Here is a 22,343-nt window from a genome sequence, read left to right as displayed (position 1 = left end):
CTTTCTCAAATATAAGTCAAAGGTATTTGATCATTTTTAGGACTTCAAAATTTTTGTAGAAAATCAATTTGGGAAAGCCATCAAATTTTTGAGCACAAATAATGGTGGTGAGTATGTCAACCATTGGTTTGAAAGATTTTGCACATTAGAGGAGATTGATTTACAACATTCAGTTCCATACAATCCTCAGTAGAACGGTGTTGCAAAATGAAAGAATAGATCCTTGAAGGAAATGGAAAACTATATGATTCACTCTAGATCTCTTGCACCACAATATTGAGCAAAAGCCATTAACTATGCTTGTTATATCTAGAACTATGTTCCTCACCGAGCCTTGAAGGGAGTTACTCCTTTTGAAGCTTGGAGCAATCGAAAATCATCAATTAAGCACTTTCAAGTTTTTGGCTCCCCTGCATGGGCCCACATTCCTATAGAGAAACATAAGGCCTTGGATCCGCAAAGAAGACCTTGCATATTTATAGGTTATCCTAATGGTGTGAAGGGTTATTGGTTGCTCCACCCTACTACACATGAGTTATTCACTGAGAGGAGTGTTCAGTTTGAGGAGGAATCTTCAAGCTCACTTTCTATCACTTCTCCAACTCCTTCCACTTTGACATTGGAGTCACTTGGAATACATGATAGATCTTTTGATGAGTTAGATTCACCTGAACAGTCTTCTACCTCTACTTCTGATGCAAAGAGTGATTCAGAGAACTCATCTACTTCATCTCCTATCATCATTCAGAGGTTAATGATTCTCCTCCAAATTCTTCATCTTCCTGTCCACTTTGGGCTAGACAAACCTTGCATTTCGCAGGTGATTGGGTTGGGGATCCATCAGACACCAGGAGAACTCATTCACAATTTTAGGATGCTCCACATGTCTTTATTTCTATTGCCTCAGATCCATAGTCCTTTCATGAGGCTTCTGGTATTCCTAAGTGGGATACAACTATGTAGGAAGAGTATAGTTCCTTGATGAGAAACCACACTTGGGATCTTGTCCCTCTTCCTAAAGGAAGAAAACTTGTTCGATGTAAGTGGATCTGTCGGACAAAATTTACAGCAGATGGGTTAGTTGACAAACACAAGGCTCGCTTCCCCAAAGGATTCTCCCAGGTTCCTAGGATTGACTACTCTGAGACTTTTGTGCTAGTTACCCGAATGAATTCCATTTGAATTGTTCTTTCCATTGCTACACCTAATCGTTGGGAAGTACATCAGATGGATGTGATGAGTGCTTTTCTTCACGGTGACCTTCATGAGGAGATCTACATGGAGCAGCCACAGGACTTCCTTTAGGATTCTTCACTTGTGTGCCATCTTCGAAAGTCTCTTTATGGCCTCAAACAGGCTCCTCGAGCCTGGTATGCCAAGATGGACTCCTTCCTTCTATCAATTGGGTTAACTCGGTGCTATTATGATCCTAATGTCTACATTTTGCAATAGGGTGATTCAGTTCTATTTTTGGTTTTGTATGTTGATGACTTGTTGATCACATGAAGTTTTTCACCCACCATTAAGGCTATCAAAGTGGCCCTTCAAGACAATTTTTTGATGACTAACTTGGGTTTGTTGCATTACTTTCTCGAGATTGAGATATTTCAGTCTCCTTTTGGGATCAACATTACAGAGTCTAAGTATGCTCTAGATTTACTCTCAAGGTTTCATATGGCTGACTGTAAGCTTGCTCTGACTCCCTTCCTTCTTGTAGTCAAACTTGAAGCTCAATGTTCTTCTCCACTTGTTGATGGCACTTTGTACCGCCAACTTGTTGGCAGTCTCATTTATCTGACCCATACAAGACTTGACATCTCCTATGTTGTAGGCATGGTCTCTTAATTCATGCAGGAGCCCCATGAGCTGCACTGGAAAGCAACCAAGCAAATTCGTCACTACATTTAGGGTTCTCACAATTGTGGGATTCACTACACAGTAGGTATTGAGATTGATTTGGTGGGCTACACAGATTCAGATTGGGCAGGAGATTCTTAGGATTGCAAATCTACTTCAGGGTATAGCTTCTCACTTGGGTTAAGTTTTGTTTGTTGGTCGAGCAGAAAGAAATCTGCTATTGCTCTATCTTCTACTGAGGCTGAGTATTGAGGGGTTGTAAATGTCGCCATTAAGGCCATTTAGCTTCAATATCTTCTCACTGAGTTTGGTATCCAAATTAGATGGCCATCAATCATATTTTGTGACAACCAGAGTGCCATTCAGATCTCACAAAATCTAGTTCATCATCAATGGACCAAACACATAGAGGTCCACATGCACTACATCTGGGAGCTCATCCATGGTCACATCATTAACCTTCGCTATTGTCTGACTTCTAAGCAGGTTGCTGATATCTTCACCAAATCCTTCACTGAGAGAAAGTTCCTTCATTTGTGAGCTTTGTTGGGGGTGTGAGATGCTTCATCTTTTGGGGAGGCCTCTTCCTCTCACTCAGAGTCTTGACTTTTTTTTGAGGGAGTCTCTTTTCTCTCTCTTTTGGGGAATCTTTTGTACATGGGTACCTCATCAAGCTTGACTCGTCAAGACCCATTTCTACATCCACCTAAGCTTCACTTATGGGGGGTGTTAGTGTAGTTTTTTATTTTTCCTATATTGCTAATTTTTTCCTACAGTTTTAATAATCTCACTTAGGTTAATAAAGCATGTCTTATTAGGTGAATGGTTGCAAGGTGTCACCTTCCTACATGTGAGCATCCATTAGCTATCTTGAGAAGATACTTTTCTATCTTTAGTCTGATAGATGGCTGCTCCTCATTGGTTAGTGTTGCCACCTCCTCCCTCTTCCTAGCCTATATAAGCATGCTACCTGGCTTGTATTTGCATCTCTTGTTTTTACATCCTCTTAATGCTATTTTGCTTCTAGCATTTGCATTACTCTCTTGGAGACTAACTTTGTGTTTCTATTTTGATTTTGTATCATTTGCATTCATAGTTTAGATATTTATTCTTTACACTAGTTTTCTGGGTTATTAATCTTTTCAAATTCTAACAGATGCTCGGTACCTAAAAGATGAGCATACACATGTTTATAAATATATCTAACAAGCAATAACAGAGAGTGGTACATCATGTAGATCCTGACTAGCAAGTGACTATGACTCCCTCCCTTAACCACATCAAACACGACAAACATAAAGATTAAAAAAACACACACACCATACACATGCAAGTATGGGGTAAGTACCATAATTATTATAAGTCAAACATCAAATGCTTAGATAAAATAATGTATTGTTACGAATATGAAGTAATCATCATTAAAGCATCGTTTGACATTGCTATGAAATAAATCACATTTATTAACTACGAATCACTAAAGCAACAATAATCATTAAACAACACATGAAATATAGTCAACTAAGTAATCATCATTGATATATCTCTAGTATAAATTATGAAATGATATCCTTGAAACTAACATAATCATGAAATAGGCATACAAAGAATTTAATAAATATAATAGAAAAATAAACTATGGGTGGGCACTACACTTTTCTTTTTGTACCTACTTTAGTTGTTGCTTTCCATGTTTGATTGATCATCTCTTTAGGATTTGGTATTTTATGTCATCTATATCTTCAAGTTTAGTTGTTTTCCTTTGTGTGCCTCCTGATTTGATGCAGATTATAGTCTTCTATACCTAGTTAGGTTTTTTTTTAGTGGAGGTTTTTTAGATCAATAGTTACTTTTGATAGAGCTTTGCAACTTCTACATACTTTAGTGGTGTTCTTCATGATCATCTTTTGTTCTTATCTTTTGGGCATTCCCTAGTTTGGAGGCTTCTTTAGTCCTTGACTAGTTTCTTTCAACATGTTTTTCATCTCTTTTTGTAGTAGGGTTTTTCCCATATTCTTTTCTCTATTTCTCCTCTTTTTAAAAATTTGGTTGTGCTTGGGTACCTCATCAGGCCTTTGTTGTTAGAACCCAAATTTACTTTTAATAGTAGTTTCTAGGTTTTTAGCTACTCCCTTAGTTTATCTTAAGGGGGGTATTAGAGTAATTAGATATCTCCTAATTAGCTCTATTTCACTTAAGCTAAACTTAAGGCATCCAATAATTAATTCTTTTATTAATAATTATGATGCAACCTAGGTTAGACCTTTTTAGGGTTTCAATTTCCTTTATAAGGATGATCTCTCATTGTAAACATTCAATTCGTTCACTTTTTATACTGGAAATCTCTTTTTTGCTCATCAAGAATGTCTCATCTATGGATCTAGGAATTAAAGCCTCCATAGTTTTTGCTTCTCTTTATGTGACAACTATTTGCATACAAGTGATTCTTGGGGGTCGTGGGGTTGATCTTTCATCAACTTCAACATTATCAATCCAATCTATATCAATGTAGGCTTTATGTGTAAATTCATCATCTTGTTTGTACCTCACTCCAAAATCTTTAGTTCCTTTCAAATATGTAAATATCCTTTTCAGAACAATAATATGTGTTTCTTTATGATTAGAAGAAAACCATGCAACAATTCCAACTGCATGAGCACTATCAGGTCAAATGTATACAACATAATGTAATTTACCAATCATTGATCTATATTGTGTCTCATTTATCTCATTAGTAGTGTCTTCCTTTGATCATTTGCATCTAGCCACCATAGGTATACCACCTGGCCTTGACTCATCCATTCTAGATGTTTTCAAGGTCTCCTTCACATACTTAGATTGCGTCAAATATATACGATCTTTTGTTTGATGAACTTGTAAGCCAATAAGAATTTTGATCTCACAAAATATAGGCATTTCAAATTCTATTCTCATTTGATCATCAAATAATTTGCATAACAAATCATTACCACCAAATATAATATCATCCATGGAAAATTCAGCAATCAACACCATATTTTTAGCTTCACTTTACAAATACAGATTATTGGTTTCACTTGTTCTAACATATGTAATCTTAATCAAATATGAATGTAACCCTTCATATCATGCTTTTGGTGCTTGCTTCAGTCCATATAAATGTCTCTTTGGTTAGGTTCAACGAATCCTTCTAGTTGTTCTATGTAGACTTCCTCCTCAAGTATTCTATTCAAAAATGTTGACTTAACATCCATCTAATACACTTTGAATTTCTTGTAGGTAGCATAAGTCTATAAAGTTGTGTTTCCTTCCAATCTTGCAATAGGGGAAAATGTCTCTCCATAATCAATTCCTTCTTCTTGGGCATAACGTTTGCAAACTAATATTTCCTTATTCCTCACAACCTCACCATTTTCATTTAGTTTGTTTCTGAATATACACTTTGTTCCAATGACATTCTTATCAACTAGTCTCGGTACTAGTATCCATGTATTATTCTTCTTAATCTAACCAATCTCTTCATTCATAACATTAATCCATTCCTCATTGTCAAGTCACAATTCTTGGTTCAAATTCGGTAATTAAACATGTACTATCCTTTAACTTAATTTTTTTTGTGACTCCCAACAGTTATACTGTCTGTAACTTGGTTACTGCATGTTGATGCTCAGTTACTCTTTGATGTTGCTCAAGAGATATGTCAGGAACATCTTCATAGGCATACATAAAATTGTTGTAATCATCTAGTTCCTTTTTTCTTTCCTCATCATTCTTATCTACAAACTCATCAATTCTTACATTTTCACTTTCAATCATTATATTAGTCACCTTGTTCAAATCTTTGTATGCCTTTCTCTTAGAAGAATATCCAAGAAAACTACCTTCATCACATTTTCAATCAAATGTACCATTCCTTTCATCTTTGTGATTGTAGCGTCTACTTTCAAATATCTTGAAATAACTCACATTCGGTGTATGATCATACCAGAGATCATAATGTGTCTTGTTTGTTCCTTTCTTAAATTGAACTCGGTTGAAGCATAGATTGTAGTGCTAATGAATTCTCTCCATAATATTTTGGAAATTTCTTTTTTAATCAACAATGTTCTTGCACAATCAACAATTGATCTATTCTTTCTTTCAATTGGCCCAATGTTAAAAACTCTAGACCTTATCACTCGTCATAGTGGCCTGCTCTAAAGGACTTACAAACATCAGTAATCAATGTTATCATATATGATTTAACAGACTTGTTAGGTCCACTCAATTAAGATATTTTATCTACTACAATGATAAGAAAGTAATAGTCAAATGATCTATTAGGTTTAGCACTACCTTTCTTGTTCAAATTTCTATTTTGCTCAGTTCTACCTTCTTATCTCTTTTTATCTAATTCACCCCCTTTCTCTTTCACTTTTCGCTTCCTCTACTTGATCTTAATTTCTTTGTTCTTCTTAGTTCACCTTGTTCTTCTTTTTCCTTCAATATTTCACACTTTATCAACAATATTAGCAAATTATCAACAATGAAAAAATGGTCTCAATCATCTCCTTAAATATTTAGCTTATGCCTTCCAGATCTTTCTATATTTTTTTCACTTAACTACAATCATAGATATCAAACTTATTGCATAATGCTAGTTCACCTCAAAGTTTGGGCTCAATCTAAAAATAAAAAATATTTTCCATAAGATCATCTTTGAATTATTCTAGTCATTGATCTCATAACACGTGTCATCCTTATCATTTATGCTTCTTGAACATTCTTAATTTTTATCATTTGTTGGCCTCAAATTGATCTTTTCTGTTGTTCTTCACCAATGATCATTGTAACATCACTAAAGAAACACATCGCTTAGTTAACACTAGAATTACTCAATTAACACAAAACTTTAACTTTTCTTTGCCAGATACTTTGTAACAATTGTAATCACTTAGTTAATGTTGTAGTCCTTTCATCGACTCACCATTTATGAACTTGATCTCAACATAACATGATTGCAAAACAATCAAACCAATATTGTCATAGTCCAATTCACTTAAGTACCCATGAATATCAATATTTATCAATTCTTTCATCATCATACTTTCTTCAAATCCTCTTCATCAATCAAATCCTCTTCATTGATCAAATGATATGGTACTCTACTAAATTAGCATAATGTTTAACCAACTAAGACTTGACATCAATAACAAAATAATAATTGATATGACTCTTTTCCATACAATAATAGCATTCTTAGCTATATTATCAATTGGGGCTAACGTACTTTCCTTCCCAAGCTCATTTGGTGAATCTTCATGTACAAAAGCATTTATATTATGACCAACCTTGTTAATTAGATTCAGACATTCAAATGATTTGTGTCCTTATTCACCACAATTATAACAAGTTCATCAGAATTCTCCTATGTTATAGCCACCTTGGTAATAAGTATCTGTGCCTCAGGATGAACCTTCACCTTTCCACTCAGTAAATCCTTTATCTTCACTTTTTCACATAGTCTTTCTTTTATGATTATTTATTCTTTCCTAGTTAGATCTAATATTTTCTCCATAAGATCAACCTCTTCCCTTAGGCAATCTGCCACCTCTTCCTCTATATTTTCTCATGTCTTTTGTTTAATTTATCCTTGGCCTTTAGGAAAAACTAATAAGCCTCTTCAATGCTTTCCATCTTAACCAAACTGATCTTCTCATGTATAGAAGTCCCAAATCCATTTAGGTACCTTGCAAATATTTCCACTTCATCTTCAATATGTTGAGATCAAATATCCAATCTATAAAATTCCTAGGTATATTCCTTTAAAGAGCTATATTTCTACTCCAAACTTTGCATTCTCCTAACTAGATTAATCTGGTAAGCACAAGGAAGAAAATTTTCTTTCTACTTGTTTACCATCTTATCCCATCCCTTGATCTTAGCTTTACCTCTTTTTTGTTTATCTTATTATGAGTGCTCCTACAACTTTTCCATCTTGATGAGCCAATCAATCAATTCTTCTGAATCTAATTTTTCACAATACTTGGGATGGTTAAACTATGGTGTAGATTTCAAACTTGTCAAGGCCTTCAATAATCTTCCATGCCACTAATCCATCAAGGGTGCAGGTGCAACCCCCTCTTGTACTTCAACTTCCTCATCACTAACATTGGCTAGATGTCTTCTAGGGCATTCAAATATCTCAAAAAAATCTAACTTCACAACAATCTACCTTATCATATCTATGAATCCTAGATCTAGATTCATCCTACCATGAACCGTGTTGAGACCCTTTGTAGTTGTAGGTCAGATCTCAATCTTCTAAGCCACAACAAATTAACCAACTAGGGTTTGCAAGAAGGAATCTATAATCCCTAGATTCACAAATTTAGATCCAAACCCACTATGATACCACTTGACATAGGCAGTATCCTATTGAACACAAATAAAAGAACAAAGATAGTTAGAGGAGAAATAGAAAGCAGATCTGGTTCATATATTCATATAAAAATCATGATGCCAAGTTCTTAGGCCTTCCTGATTATGGCCAATACAAAATGAAATCTTTACAAAACTTCCCTCATAATGTATGCAAGATCTAGGATCTCTAGATTCTAAGCTATGACTCTCCTACCCTTTCTCAACTACTAATACCTACAACATGAACCCTTATTTATATTAGACGAAATGACCCAAAGAACCTTCTAGATCCAACATAGGAGAAATAAATTACCCCAAAATAGGTCCACACACTTCCCAATGAGAGATCTATTTAATTTATGGTGACCTAAATTACATGCACTATTTACCTAGAAAGAAAATCCAACACATGAAAACTCAACGAAATAAGGAATTAAGTAACAACAACCATGAAAAAAAGATGTCGAGCAAACTTTGTGACAATAACAACTGACCATCTTGGAGAAAATAGCAATTGAACAACTTGGTGAATGAATAATCCATTGAGCATAGAAGACAACTATAGAGAAAACAAAACCCAAAGGTAACTCAACACAATACAAAGTTACCAAGATACAAGATTGGAAAGAAATCTAAGGTGCTTTTACATCAATTCCACTCCATCTTCTTCCAAAAATAATCTACCACCTCATACATCTAAAACCTCAAACTATTTCATCCATGATTCCTTCATCATTCCACCATCCTTGTAGGTATGTTTCAATATTGATCTTGCCCACTTTTTAATTTATCCTCACACAATCCTTTCAATACCCTATCCATTATCCCTCCACTTTCTATCCTTCCATTCCTTTTATCTCATCTAAAACATAAAACCTTATCCTCCATATATCTTTATTTTCTCTACCATTTTCCTTCCATTTCCATCACCCAATCAACATATTTGAGGATACATATCAATGGTCCTTGGATATTATGATATATCCTTCCAAGAGGAGCATTATCCAAAAGAGATAAATAGCTTGAATTCTTTCCAAAATCCAAAAAAATGAAGAAAAAAATGAAAAAAGAGAAACAAAAAATAGAAAAAGTGCCTTGGTGAAAACTTGGTAAATAGGAACCTTGGTAGAAAAAGAAAAGAGAAATAAATTCTTCCTATGGTGAAAATCACTCTTGTGGCACCTTAGGAAAGTACCATGATGAAAACTTGGAAAATAGGCATTATGTGTAATTCTCCATCACCCATCTATTCCCTTTCTCAATTTTGATCTTGATAATGTTGAGCTATTCATGAGAATAGGTTATCTTATCCATTAGCTACCCTATTATAACCTTTCTTATCCCAAACTCTCACATCCTTCATAACAAGCTTCATCCTAGTTTTGTAATCCTATCATTACCCTATTTAATAGGTCCCTTAGTCTTGATCAAAAGAAATAAATAAAAAGAAAAGATTACTTCTTAGAATCCTTCTGACATGCCCACTCTTTAGGACTATATGCTTTTATTATCCTATATTCTACCCCACTTATTGGCTTCCATTACTTATTCAAAATATTCTATGTATTACAATTTTCTCTATCTTGGGTAATCTTGAGGAGACACTCCTTGAGGATTGCATCCTGTTTCATGCCCCTTATTTATCCATCTTATCTATTAGCCGACTAATCCATTATGTGCTACACCTTGCTACACATTGGGACAAAACAATGTGATCTTTCTTGAGAGCCAGTACTCTCTAAATCATTCTAAAAAATCCAAAAAAATTAAATATGAACTAGAAAAAAAAAAATCAAATATGGTCTTGAAAAATCCTTAAATTAAAAAATATCCTAAAAAAAAGATAATCTTAGTGAAAATATAGCAATAGGCACTTTGATGTATCACCAAAAAAGATCAAAATCTAAAAAATACAATTTTTTTTATAAAAAGTCTTGCAAAAAACCATTTTAAAAAAATTTAAAAAAAGACTATTCCAAGTGGTGAAAATCTAGAAGGCACTACATGAGGCCTATACATCGATATCTATTAGCTCGTGGTTTTGAGACTTAGCCATCTTACTTACTTGTATCCTAGTCTAGAAATGTTTTCTATTTAGGTCTAGGGGGCACAAACTATGTCATCTCTTGGGTCTCTTGGATAAATTAGTTCTCAAAAATTTCACCATGCAAATAATATTTCTCAACACTTTCCTTGACACTAAGTGCCTTTGAGCTTACACCTTGTTGTTAGTCTTGGGTCATGATATTTCTCACTTGAAGACATTAGTCCTAGATAGTCAACACTTTCTTTTCTTCTTACATCACACACACATTAAAATTGACTAAGACATGCTTTGAATTTTATTTGAGTTTTCTTTGTACTGATTTTCTTTGAGTGTTTCCTCCTTAGTCTCTCTAGGATATCACTAAACTACAAGAATAGGGGCATTTGACATGTTTTCTTTTCTTCTATTTATGGGTGTAGCTTTATGATACTATGTATCTCTTTCTTGGACCCCTTGGACACTTAGGAGATTTGGGGCATAAATCTTGTCTATTACATTGTGTTTTCTCATGCAAGACTATTCTAATGGTTATCCTTGCATTTATGCCTTAGTATAGGTGTAATCTAGAAATTTTAAACTTAGGGAAATTACTCATGAGTTATCTTGATCTTTATGTCTTTGATGCTTATGCTAGGTTCTCACATTTTGGCTCAATTATAAAAACAAGGACCTACTTAATTAACCCTTTCAAAGCTGCAATTTTTCATTTTCATATTAGCTTCCATCTTTAGGGTTTCATTTTAGTTTAGTGTCATGCCCAAAAATTGGGGCAAAAATACACCAACAATTTTTTTTAAAGGTAATAACAACTATGTGAAGCACATGCTAACATAAAATGTGTTATAGAAGGATGTCAACAAGACAAGGTTAGTTACAAATCACAAGGTAAAGGAAACATTTGAGTTTTGATTACATTGCATGAGGATGCAGAGTTGGTCTTCCAACACACTACGTGGGTCCCAAACCCTAAGTTCTAGAGCTACACGAACATTAAGTTGATTGGTTAAACTATAGTTTCATGTTTAATAAGGTGTGACATCACATTCAAGGAATATTTGATTAGTAGTACAAGTTACGTTAGGTTTGATTTTATCCTTTACGCCTAATTTATTATACTAGTTCAATCCCCTAGGTGTACTAATTTGCACTTGTACGTAAACCTTTCAATACCTTAATACTTGATCCTAGTTATTAACATAACATATTTAATATTTAATATTACACTATTTACAACATCTAACTCATCTTCTGTATAACCCAATTCCTCTTATTAAATTATCTAGCCAGTTCTAACTTTTAACACATCCTAGCCTACAATACTAAACTTTCCAATAAAAACCTTCCAAGTAGAAATTCTAAAAAAATTTAGGTGCATAACTTCTAATGCTAATTTCATCACATAAATATTTAAGCCCAAAACAAAACTACTAAACATTAAGTTCCTAACTATTAAACCATTTTCATTCCTACACATTAACAACTATTAAATCCCCTAACATTAAATTTTAATCCCTAATTATAGTTATAAATATCACATGTGACCCTAAACCACTTTCCATTCTATCCTATACATATACCTTCCACTTACTAAATACTAACAATCACTATTTCAAATATAAGTTACTATTCATTATTTCCTAAATTAAGGCTATCTACTAATCTTAATTACAACTACTAACTAGCCCCTAAAACACCTATGACATACCCAATAAAACTTTAATACTTTTTAAAAAATTGAATATAAATTTTTATTTTTATTCCTACCATAAACCCAATCTTAACACTAAACACTACTTTCTTATCTCTAACTACCCAAACCCACACCACTTGGAAAGTGGTCCCTAACCCTTACACACATTTCCCCATGCTATTGTACATCACCCAAGTAGGCTTGGGTGCTTTCCAAGCTGCAAGCCTATCCTTGGGGTATGTTGGGTGCATAGGGGATGGTGATGGGTGATGTGGACAACTTCCCCAATCACCAAGCAAGGTAAGGTATAAAAAGTTACATTTCTCATTAAACATCTGCCAACCACTTTCCCAAGTCAACGCCCCATTTCTGCAAGTACGCTTGAATAGGTGGTGTTTACTATGGTTTCCAATGCATGTGAGAGGAGGTGGTATTAGTGGGAGAGTAGACAAGTGGGAAGGGTAGGTGAGAATTTTGGGGAATGGGTAGTTTAGGAAAGTTAAAATTTTTGTGTTAAATTTTCTTCTTCCTTTTTAACTAGCATTAAGTCCTATGTGGGACCCACACATCCCTCCAACTCTCATGTTATTAAATATATTTGTTGTTTTGGTGCCATAAAGGCATTATGTTTGAATGAAGCTTTAATAAGGGGTATATGTCCAAGTGGGTAATATATTCCCTTTTTATATTGACTATGACGATGAAAATTGGTATGGAAGGAATTTAACTTCCTCCCATACAATTTCTAGAGACTTGTAAGGTCTCATTTGGAAAGAAATCTTGGTGAAATTTTTAAATGAAAAAAAAGTTACATGGGTTTGTTTCCAACATACATAGTAATGGTAATAAGTTTATTTCCAATAAGCTTAGGAGTTAGCTGTGAGGTAAAATACATGTGATTAAACTTGGATTTTAATCCATTGATTTACTATCATGTCTATTAAACAAATTAAAGATGCAACTATGGAAAATATATCAATTTTGAACATGGAACTTAAATTAAGAACTTGGAGAGATCTATCCACCTTTCACTTTGATTTCTTTATGCAATACCATGACTTTATCATAATAAATTCTATTTACATTCATGATTGAATCCAAGGTTACAAGAGGTTGAATTCTGAAATAAACTATCTTTCTAACACTATGCCCTTCTAATGCATCTAAAAGGAAAAATAGGAATGAAATCAATTTGAAAACTTATCACCATACTATACAATTTGTTCATCAAATAATATTCTTTCTTCTCATTTAAAATGCAATGTACAACATGGGATACACTTCAATAGGTCACAAGGAAGTTATGAATTTTTTCCTTCAACACATGAATACAATTATACAACAAGAAAGGAGAGATAATGGAGAAGCCTCTAGCACAAGGTGGCTCAAGAACTGCACGAACAAATTCATTCCAAGTCTTCTACCTTATTCGAATCCGTTAGGAATATGCAAATACAAACAAGGCATACCATGGAGAGCTCACCTCCCAACCTAGGCCTCAATGAGGCCACCCATTGAGCTAGGAGAAACAATAGCCAACTAGGTGACATTCAAAACCAATTCACAATCACATGATCACAACATAAGACACCCATTAAAGCTAATAAAAAATGAGTTTCACCTTGAACCCATGAAAAGGGGTGCAAGTGGATCTTTCATGCAGAAGATGCCAATGGTGAACATACAAAACATGCATCTTCCAAGGCTAAATATCACATACAATTTCCATACTCAATTCTCTGTATCTCCCCCAAAACAAGATTAATTTGCATTGGCAAGCAAGAGCCCATAATACCTTACCACCTTCCCTCTTCTCACCATGAGAAGAGACCTTGCACTACCATGGATTCCAACTAAGCCCTTCCCCCATACATGACCACTTCTTCCCTACCTGAGGATGAGGAATCCCATCATTCCCTTCACAATTCTCTCAACAAAATAAAGAGAAGAACATGAAAAAAATTGCAAACAAACCCAAACCCCATCCCTCACATGATAATACCACAAAACATAAACTAAACATATGTAAGAGATTTGCAAACACATACTTAAGCTATTAAAAGCATAAACAAGCATCCATGGCAAAGGAGGTAACCAATCTTCACAAGATGTTACGAAAAAATGTAATTTGAGAAGAGCTTAATCCTCGTGTTTCTCCCATTCCAAAATCTAACTTCTCTAAAAATAGAGAGTGGGTGAATCCCCTCTAACTCCTCCAAGGGCCTCTAAATAAGCTTCTAAATTCTAACCATGTAAAATGCAATAAATTCAGAATTGACCCTAAGCCTCTTGGCCATCAACATGTTCCTACCATAAGTGCAAGTCTTTGGCAAGAGTATGGATTTTGGAAAGACCGTAAAGTTGTTCAATTTTTGAAACAAATAAGTAATGAGATATTTTGAGGTTCATAAAAGTCAATAGGAGGTTCTAGTAGCCTAGAAAACATGATAATACAACAAAACAAAAAATAAACATATGTAAGAGATTTTCAAACACATACTTAAGCTATCGAAAGCATAAACAAGCATCCATGGCAAAGGAGGTAACCAACCTTCACAAAATGTTATGGAAAAATGAAATTTGAGAAGAGATTAATCCTCTTGTTGCTCCAATTCCAAAATCTAGCTCCTCTAAAAATAGAGAGTGGTGAACCCCAACTCCTCCAAGGGCCTCTAAATAAGCTTCTAAATTCTACCCATCTAAAAATACAATAAATTTAGAATTGACCCTAAGCCTCTTGATCATCAACATGTTCCTACCATAAGTGCAAGTCTTTGGCAAGAGTATGGATTTGGGAAAGATCATAAAGTTGTTCAATTTTCGCAAAAAATGAAAAATGAGATATATTGAGGTTCATAAAAGTCAATAAGAGGTTCTAGTAGCCTAGAAAAGGTCCCCAACCCATACCCCTACCACTTGAGTACTTGGTTTTCACTAAAATTGGTTTCTAGGAACACTTTTTGGCCTCTACAAATGACTTGAAATTTTTGAATTCAAAACCCCTAATTGTGGGACTTAATTACAAATTAACTCTAATCAAGATTGATTAAATTAGGCTCCTAATCAAGTTAGTCTTAGGTTAATGAGTTACAAATGTTGCCAACCCTAATTGACATGTCAATTTACACATGCACATAACAAGTGTCAAGTGACACTATAAAATTCACTTTACATAAACATTCAACATGTCACAAAATATAGAATGAAATAACCTAACACACACATTCAGATTACAATTATGAATTAAGTCACTTTGACAATGAGGTTTGAATCTCTTCATTAGATTCAATCTTGGCTTTACAGTTTGCACATAGGGTCAGTCATTGTTTCTTTGATTAATTCCATGGTAAATATCTTGCACACTTAATTCAAATATCAATAGTTCAATAAAATCACATGTACACACACACACACACACACACACACACACACACACACACACACACACACACATACATACACACATACATATATGTATGTATCTATATATATGTGTGTGTGTATATATGTATATATGTGTGTTTGTATGTATATACATACATACATACATACATACATACATACATATACATACATATATATATATATATATATATATATATATATATATATATATATATATATATATACATATACATACACACATATACATACACACATACATACATACATATACATAATCAATTCGTTAAACATCCTACATTCTTATTTTAATTAACTTTTTCATTTTTGCACCTGATAAAACATAATTGATTACATTATCAAATTACCATAAGATATTCATCAATTCAAATTAAAATACTGAACTATCTAAATGCATATAACATAATCATCAAGGTACCATAAACAATATCATCATTGTAAGGTAAAACACCACATAGCATCATTAGTACAATTCAATGTTTAAATAGTCAAACAATGTAGCAAGTCCTGAGTCATAGGTATTAAAACATGAACGTAACAACTGATCTCAATTTCCATCAGAACACCTAAACCATAAGACCTTAATTCATACCCATCATCATAATCATCTAAGTCCATAACTTTCTATCACCTAGTTATGTAGATGTATCCTAGAGAACACACACAATGTTTGATTTAAACCATAATTTTAAGTAACTGAATAACTCATCCCAATACATAAGTATAACCTCTTGTGCATAATACCCCAATATTCTTTACACACCGAAATGTAATTTTAACATTTTATATTAAGTTACCCTAAGGGAACTTCTAGGGGGGGAGACAATATTCATCTTGAACTTTCTAATGATTCTAAGAGATTAAGTATTAAATTATTCTATCGTAGCAATCATCAAATTAGTATACATAAGATATCCTGAATTTATCATAAAGTACTCAATATGGTTTCTAGAAATAACCATGGCAACTTCATGTACTATCACCTTCTCTTATTTCGATATCCATTCAATTCTCCTTTATAGGAATTTAAGCGAGAAATTTGTATTTAAATAAGTACCTACAAGAAGGGGTCTCACATTTAGTGCGCATATGACTTCTAAGAGAGTCTCCTTCATCTTTCATGGATGTGTTAGTTAACTATGTTCATCTCATTTTGTTCTTCTCAATCATGTCCTCGTCATATCTCATATCCTTTGCTTGTCATCTTATTTATTTTCCTATCATCAAAAGGTGTTAATCTTATCACCACGTCTATCTATCCTTTTGGACTCCTTAGATTGTATTTTGACCTAATTTTTTTATTATTTATTTTATTTTTAAAAATCTTGAATTTATGCAAAAATTGCACCCTAAAATAATTTTGAAATCTTAGATTTACTTTAGGGATCCAAATCCAAATCCGAGTTTATCGTGCTTGTCAAAACTGTGTTAGAAATTCCTCCTTTTGCGCAATTGATCAACTTTTTGAGGCTTAACCTTTGCATCTTTTTAAGGAAATTATCATTTTCTCCTTCTACATCATTTCTACCTCTTTGTCTTCTCTTCCATCATAATTTTATCACCTTTCTTCTTGTTTTGAACTAATTATGTTATTTCTTCATTTCAATCAAACATGAGCACAATCTTATCGTTTGGTGGTCAAACTTGGTTCTATGCTATTTGAATCTCTTATCTGACATCATGGACCTTATCTTATCTCAATTTGATATGTATCTATCTCATTTCTATATTTCCTTTACCTCATTTTTATTTTTATCCTAAGGGGGGTGCAATAATCTATTTGTAAATTGATTCTATTATCTATCTATTTTCTTCTTTTCATTATAAGTTCTCTAAGTTTATCATTATAAGTTATGATTCACCTTGAACTATTATCTATCTTAGACATATTGGTTCTCATCTTATCATTATGGGTTCTAATTTCCCCTTTCTATCTCTCTGTATTCCTTTCAATCAAATTTAGAGTCAGATCTTTATCACCTAGCTTGATACCATCATTCTTTGACTTAATGTGTTCCTAGATTGCTCACACATTAGTCAAAGAGGGCAAAATCTAATCACCTAAAAATGGTCTTGTAAACTATAAGACCTATTTTTCAACATTTTTAATCTCTATGCTAGACTATCTCTTATGCTTAATAAATTTTGCATAGATCTTATCTTTGATCAAATCATCATTTATTAGATTTTGAGCTATGGTTTGACAAATTATCATAAGTCTTTACTTAACTAGAAGAACCAGCTCCCTTTTAATTAAATAACATCCCCTTTATCCTATGTGTGCATATAAAAAAGAACTTCCTAATTTAAAAATAAAAGAGAGAGATTTTTTGTCTACACATTGAATGCACACTTTTCTAGGCAAAGGAATATCTTTTGCATCTTATTCTCGTTCACATATCTTTTTCCTCTTAAACACATCCATTTATTTTGCCCCTTGAGATTCTTGTGCACCAAAGTTAACATGAGGATTATTCACCATTGTAGATTTTGCCTCTTAATCTCTATCTTCTGGATTTCTCTTTAAAAGGAGGCTCTCTTCTCATTCTCTCATAGATCTCATGTTCATGCTAGTGTTATGCCAATGTTTTGTGTACTTGCATTCTTGAGCACTTGAGAACCCTCCTTACACTTGTATACTAGTTTTGTGTTTCTTTTACTTGCATTTAGCTTAGAAAATCTATCTTAACTAGGGGCATTATAATACTCATCTTTGTTAGATTAGGTTCTTTTATTTTCATTTGCATCTATCTTAGTTCTTGCACTCTCATCTTAGTTAGCTTTACATTTAATCTTTATTTGAATCTTCCCTTCTATGGTCCACCTTACAAGAGTCCCTTTTATTGGGTTTATTTCATACTCCTTTATTTCTTGCACATCATAGATAGGAAGCTCAAAGTCATCATTTAAGGTTCCTAATCTATTGGATCCCTTGGATAGAATGTCTTAGAGAAGTGTGTCACATTTTACACATATAGGTATATATAAGCCAGTGGTATTTATGGTGCAACAAAAAAAGTATTTTTAAAATTTTCTATTTTTGATAAGATTAGTATCAAATTATTAATTTTTTTAACTTTTATAGTTATATAAAGTGACTATAAAATTATATTTATATTAAATTATTAATTAATTTTAATTATAGTTTTATAAAGTCACTATAAAATTATTCAACATTTTATTTTTAAATTCTATAGATGGTGTTTAATTTCCATAACTTTAATTTATTTTTATTTTAAGGATATTGTTACAAAAAAATTACAATCAGGAGTAGAGTTATGATTATGGTTAGAGTTAGAGTTGGGGTTATGGTTATGGTTAGGTTAGAGTTAGAGTTAGAGTTAGGATTAGTGCTTGAGTTATGATTAGCATTACAGTTAGGGTTAGAGTTAGGGTTAGAGTTAGAGTTAGAGTTAGAGTTAGAGTTTGACTTAGAGTTAGAGTTCGGATTAGAGTTAGAGTTAGGATTATAATAAAGGTTAGGGTTAGAGTTAGGATTAGGGTTAGGGCTAGAATTACGAATAGAGTTAGGGTTAGAATTAGGGTAAGGGTTAGGGGTAGGGGTAGAATTAGAGTTAGCATTAGAGTTAGAGTTAAAGTTAGGGTTAGGGTTTGGGTTTGGGTTAGAGTTAGGGCTAGATTAGGGTTAGGGTTAGAGTTAGAGTTAGGATTAGCCTTAGAGTTAGAGTTAGAGTTAGAGTTAGAGTTAGAGTTAGAATTATAGTTATAGTTACAGTTACAGTTACAGTTACAGTTAGAGGTAGAGTTAGAGTTAGAGGTAGAGTTAGAGTTAGAGATAGAGATAGGGTTAGAGTTAGAGTTAGGGATAGAATAAGGGTTAGGGTTAGGGGTAGGGGTAGGATTAGAATACGAGTTAGAGATAAGGTTAGAGTTAGAGTTGGAGTTAGGGTTAAGGTTAGAGTTAGAGAACTAGGGTTAGTATTAGAGTTAGAATTAGAATTAGGGTTAGAGTTAGAGATAGGGTTAGGATTTGTATGAGGATTAGGGGTAGGGGTAGGGGTAGAGTTAGGGTTATTCTTAAGGTCATGGTTATGGTTCAATTAGGATTAAGATTAGGGTTGGATTTATGATTAGGATTATGGTTAGGGTTAGGGATAGGGTTAGACTTAGGGTTAGGACATATAATACTGATTGACTTATAGTTAGATGTAAGGCTTAGAAATTATGATTGGTGAAAGTATTACATTTAAAAGTTGGGTTAGGGTTATGGTTAGGATTATAATTAGAGTAAGGTTCAAATATGTAGTTGTTTAACATTATAACCAAGGTTACATATAACAATAGGGTTAGGGTTAGGGTTTAGATTATATGTATTGTTATAGTTAATCTTTCTATAAGACTTAGGCAAGGGAATGGGTAATGTAATGGATAGGAGTGCAACTATGGCTATAGTTAGAGTTGAGGTTAAAGCAATGCTTAGAGTTAGGGTTAGGAATACGTTGTTAATATTTATCTTATAGCTAGATTTATGGGTAGAAATACAATTGCAAACACATCTACATTTAATGATAATGATTAGTGTTATGCATATGATTAGGGTTATGGAAATGGATAGATTTAGGTTGAAAATTAGGTTAGTGTCATGGTTAGAAATATGATTACATTACATAATTAGGAGGAACCTTATGAAGTTCAATATGTGGTGTTTCTATTGTAATATCTTCTTTGAAAATACAATGATTTTATTTGAAGTTCCAATTTTCTTTTGGCTACATTTGATTTTGTTAGTATTTTTTATTTGTATGGTTAAGTTGAATTATATTCCCAAGGTGAAGCTTATGGTTAGGGGTAGTTCTCGTATTATGATTAAGTTTAACTTGTTATTTTTACACTTAATGTTAGTGTTAGGGTTATTAAAAATGGGTAAAAGTTGTGCTCGTATTTGAGTTACCGCTAATGGTATTTTTACAGTTACACTTAGTGTTAGGGTAATTATTATGTTATCTATTGTAATTAGTTTAGAGTACATTTTAAAATTATATTGACATATATCTTATGCTTAATATGGTTTTGGTGAAGAGTTGTATGCAACCTCACATAATATTAGGATTTATATGGTTTTGGTGCACAAATATCTATAAATGTGTATAAATATCTATAAATGTGCATAAATATCTATAAATGTGCATAAATATCTATAAATATGTATAAATATGTATAAATGTGCATAAATGTGTATAAATATTTATAAATATTCATAAATGTAAACAAATATTTAAAATATATATAAATATCTATAAATGTGTATAAATGTGCGTAAATATCTATAAATATGTATAAATGTTTATAAATGTCTATAAATGTCTAAATATGTATGTACATACATACATACATACATACATACATACATACATACATACATACATACATATATATATATATATATATAATACATTACATATGTATATATATACATGTACACACACACACACACACACACACACACACACACACACACATATATATGTATGTATGTATGTATGTATGTATATATATATGTATGTATGTATATATATGTACATATATATAATATATTACATATGTATATATATACATGTATATACACATATATACATATGTGTGTGTGTGTGTGTGTAAGTGTGCATAAATATCTATAAATGCGTATAAATATCTATATATATGTGTGTGTGTGTGTGTGTGTGTGTGTGTGTGTGTGTGTGTGTGTGTGTGTGTAAATATCGATAAATGTGTATAAATATGTATAAATCACTATAAATATTTATAAATGTGTATATATATATATTTGACTAGTAAATGGCCGAAGCTTAGATTAATTATTATTATTTGTTGGAATTAATTATTATTATATGTTAAGTGAAGGTAGATTCGAACTCCAGACTTCCCACATGAGAGGCTTGCAAGTTACCATTGCATTGTAGGCTTTTGCCTTAAATGTGTGTAAATATTAATAAATGTGTATAAATATATGTGTGCATGTGTGTGTGTGTGTGTGTGTGTGTGTGTGTGTGTGTGTGTGTGTAAATGTGCATATAAATATCTATAAATGTGTATAAATCTCTATAAATATGTGTGTGTGTGTGTGTGTGTGTGTGTGTGTGTGTGTGTGTGTGTGTGATTGGTAAATGACTGAAGCTTAGATTTATTATTATTATTTGTTAGAATTAGTTATTATTATATGTTAAGCGAAGGTAGATTCGAACCCAAGGTCTCCCACATAAGAGGCTCGCAAGTTACCATTGCGTTGTAGGCTTTTGGCTTAAATGTGTGTAAATATTAATAAATGTGTATAGATATTAATAAATGTGTATAAATATTGATAAATGTGTATAAATATCTATAAATGTGTATAAATCTTTATAAATATGTATAAATATGTATAAATGTGTATAAATATCTTTAAAAGAAAGAGATCAACCCTTTGCTTACCAATAATTAGTTTGAAGCCCTCTCCTCTTAGAATGACCAACAAATTGCAAATCCAAAATGGATAGCTTTGAAAACCTAGTTTAGTGTCATGCAAAATGAAATGTAGTAATCCTAGAAAAGCAACACAACAAAGTTGAGGAAGGATGGCAGATTGTCCAAAATAAGAAGAAAAAAAAATCGACAATGGCTACCACAAAGCAAAGATGGTGTAGCATCAAGACTATGAATCCAAAGAGAGTTTTTCATGAAAATGAAGTATGCAACTCTACTAGACCAAATCCCTAGCCCAAGAAAGTAAATTTAGAATAAGCATCCAAATCGGCCTAAAGCAATTTTGGAGGCCAACCATACACCTTTAGGCCCTAATTCGACAAGTTTTTAGAAGCAATCTGAAGCTCATAACTCACAAGCAAGCACCCTCAAAAATATCTTAGGGAAGGAAGCAATTCCCCTAGCAAAGGAGGCTTACATCCCCCCGCATCAAAAGAAATGTCAAGAATCTATTAATCAAAGAAA

Source organism: Cupressus sempervirens, chromosome 5, assembly GCF_028749045.1.
Source record: "Cupressus sempervirens isolate cs-2001-9-10 chromosome 5, ASM2874904v1, whole genome shotgun sequence".
In the NCBI taxonomy this organism is placed as follows: domain Eukaryota; kingdom Viridiplantae; phylum Streptophyta; class Pinopsida; order Cupressales; family Cupressaceae; genus Cupressus; species Cupressus sempervirens.
The sequence above is the reverse complement of the archived record's forward strand: the minus strand, read 5'-3'. Positions refer to the sequence as shown.